Raw genomic sequence first — 3,767 nt, 5'->3', positions numbered from 1 at the left:
AAACTCAGGAGGAATCTAGTGGATGTGACTTGTTCCATTTAATTCCCACCAATTGAGATTCTGTTTATTAATTTATTATTTTATGTATTTTTCATACAATATGTCTTATTCTTACTAGTGAGTAAAATAAAGTTGGATCTTTTAACATTTAAAGATAATTTATCTGGAATCATTCAGAAAATTTGGCCACGCTTGAGTTGGCTTCATTACTTAGTGAATCAAAATTATTGCGTGATAAAATCGAATTGGTATCATCAGCAAAGAGAATTGGAAGTATGGTAAAGTCATTGCTATAGATTAGGAATAACAAAGGTCCAATTATCAAACTCAGTGTGACGCCACAGGATGTCTTGGCCCTGGTAGATGCACAGCCATTTGAATAAACAAATTGTCCTCATATCATGAACATAACTACAGTGGGGGGAAAAAAGTATTTAGTCAGCCACTAATTGTGCAAGTTCTCCCACTTAAAAAAGATGAGAGAGGCCTGTAACGTTCCATCATAGGTACACGTCAACTATGACAGACAAATTGAGAAGAAAAAAAATCCAGAAAATCACATTGTAGGATTTTTGAATGAATTTATTTGCAAATTATGGTGGAAAATAAGTATTTGGTTAATAACAAAAGTTTAATACTTTGTTATATACCCTTTGTTGGCAATGACACAGGTCAAACGTTTTCAAGTCTTCACAAGGTTTTCACACACTGTTGCTGGTATTTTGCCCATTCCTCCATGCAGATCTCCCTCTAGAGCAGTGGTGTTTTTGGGCTGTCGCTGGGCAACACGGACTTTCAACTCCCTCCAAAGATTTTCTATGGGGTTGAGATCTGGAGACTGGCTAGGCCACTCCAGGACCTTGAAATGCTTCTTACGAAGCCACTCCCGTTGCCCGGGCGGTGTGTTTGGGATCATTGTCATGCTGAAAGACCCAGCCACGTTTCATCTTCAATGCCCTTGCTGATGGAAGGAGGTTTTCACTCAAAATCTCACGATACATGGCCCCATTCATTCTTTCCTTTCGGATCAGTCGATCCTGGTCCCTTTGCAGAAAAAACAGCCCCAAAGCATGATGTTTCCACCCCATGCTTCTCGTAGGTATGGTGTTCTTTGGATGCAACTCAGCATTCTTACACTGTCCTCAAAACACGACGAGTTGAGGTTTTACCAAAAGTTCCTATTTGGTTTCATCTGACCATATGACGTTCTCCCAATCCTCTTCTGGATCATCCAAATGCACTCAGCAAACGTTTCAGACGGGCTTGGACATGTACTGGCTTAAGCAGGGGGACATGTCGCACTGCAGGATTTGAGTCCCTGGCGCGTAGTGTGTTACTGATGGTAGGCTTTGTTACTTTGGTCCCAGCTCTCTGGAGGTCATTCACTAGGTCCCCCGCGTGTGGTTATGGGATTTTTCCACGTTCTTGTGATCATTTTTGACCCCACGGGTGAGATCTTGCGTCCCAGATCGAGGGAGATTATCAGTGGGTCTTGTATGCTTCCATTTCCCAATAATTGCTCCACAGTTGATTTCTTCAAACCAAGCTGCTTCACCTATTGCAGATTCAGTCTTCCCAGCCTGGTGCAGGTCTACAATTTTGCTTCTGGTGTCCTTGACAGCTCTTTGTTCTCTGGCCAAGTGGAGTTTGGAGTGTGACTGTTTGAGGTTGTGGACAGGTGTCTTTTATACTGATAACAAGTTCAAACAGGTGCCATTAATACAGGTAACAAGTGGAGGACAGAGGAGCCTCTTAAAGAAGAAGAATTACAGGTCTGTGAGAGCCAGAAATCTCCTGCTTGTTTGTAGGTGACCAAATACTTATTTTCCACCATAATTTGCAAATAAATTCATTAAAAATCCTACAATGTGATTTTCTGGATTTCTTTTTCCTCAATTTGCTCTGTCATAGTTGACGTTACCTATGATGAAAATTCGGCCTCTCTCATCTTTTTTGTGGGAGAACTTGTACAATTGGTGGCTGACTAAATACTTTTTTCCCCACTGTACGTAGCCAATTATATGTATAATCATAAAACCGTAGTAATGCAATCTAGAAAGTAATATTTCAAGATCAACCGTGCAAACGCTTTGGATAAATCTAAAAAGATGCCAAGAGTATATTCACTGTTGTTCAGGGCTGTAAAGATTTTATCCACAAGTTGCAAGCCAGTGTTTTACGAAAGTAGTTTTTTTTCGAAACCCATATTGGTGCTGATATAGAATACAGTGTTGATTTAAATGTTTTAACAGTCCTCTTCTACACCCATTTTTCTGAAGGTTTTTAGAAAAACACAGTAGTATGATATTGGCGATAATTTGTAAAATATCTTGGATCCCCAGATTTATAGAGGGGGATAACTTTGGAATATTTTCAAATCGTTAGGAACAATACCAGTTTGAATAGATTTGGTGAAGATATTTTACATTTTAGTCATTTAGCAGACGCTCTTATCCAGAGTGACTTACAGTTAGTGCATACATTATTATTATTATTATTATTATTATTATTATTATTATTATAATACATTTTTTCATACTGGCCCCCCGTGGGAATCGAACCCACAACCCTGGCATTGCAAACGCCATGCTCTACCAACTGAGCTACATCCCTGCTGGCCATTCCCTCCCCTACCCTGGACGACGCTGGGCCAATTGTGCACCGCCACGACAGAGCCTGGATTCGAACCAGGATCTCTAATGGCACAGCCTTAGACCACTGCGCCACTCGGGAGGATATTAGATATACGTTAGAGGCTCAGTAATCGAGGAAGACACTGATATCTGAAGTAGGTGAGTAAATTTGTTCTTATACTTTTTTGTAATTTGCAGTTCAGGGAGTGGGATTTTGAGGAACTTTTTATGCAACTTTCTTTTTTACTGAGGATTTTTTGTGACCGGTTGTAAACCAAGGTTTCCAGAACCCTTCTGCTGCTCTCTTATGTGGTTTAACTCAGGGAAAGCAGTGGTGAAATACAGAGTTGAAAGTGTGAGTCTGGTAAGCAGACTCCACATCGGCCTGATTATAAATATTTTCCCATGAAATATCATCAATCAACATCTTAAAGCGCTCGCAATTACTTTAGTTAAATATTCTACATTTAACGCTACTAATCATTCCCATCTGTTCATTTCCAGCTGCCGAAGAGAAGTGGAAAATTGGAAAGTGGTCAGAAATGTCATTATAATGTATACCTGTATTAGCCACATTATTAAAGAATTTGTAAAAATATTATCAATAAGGGTTGCAGATGAACTGGTCACTCTTGTGGGCTTATAGATGAGGGGAAACAGATAGCTGGAGTATAAAGTATTCAAAAAGTCAAATGTCAGTTAGTGGTTCTCACTTTTAAATACGTTCATGTTGTAATCACCCAATAGAAAACACATTTTATCTTCATTATTAATCCAATGAACCTACCAATGTCAGAATCAGGTGGCCAATTAGATGCATCCGATTACAAAACCAAATGTACAACCAAAAAATGAACAGGAGGGAATTTCTATGAAAAGAGATTCAACATTAATGTTATCAGATGTAAGTGCGAGGTCCTCTCTTACAAAGAATTGAAAATGTTTATGAACAAAAATGGCCCCTCCCACTCTGGATGTTCCACAGTGGAGAACAGCATTATGAGGAGACATGTCATAAAGCACGGTCGTCTCTTCAGTCAGCCATGTTTCTGAAAGGGCAACGATGGAACATACATGACTGAGAGAAAGACAGATAAATGAACAAGGTGGTCATGATTTTTAGGAAGACTGCGA

Source organism: Coregonus clupeaformis, chromosome 1 (assembly GCF_020615455.1).
Source record: "Coregonus clupeaformis isolate EN_2021a chromosome 1, ASM2061545v1, whole genome shotgun sequence".
In the NCBI taxonomy this organism is placed as follows: Eukaryota; Metazoa; Chordata; class Actinopteri; order Salmoniformes; family Salmonidae; genus Coregonus; species Coregonus clupeaformis.
The sequence above is the reverse complement of the archived record's forward strand: the minus strand, read 5'-3'. Positions refer to the sequence as shown.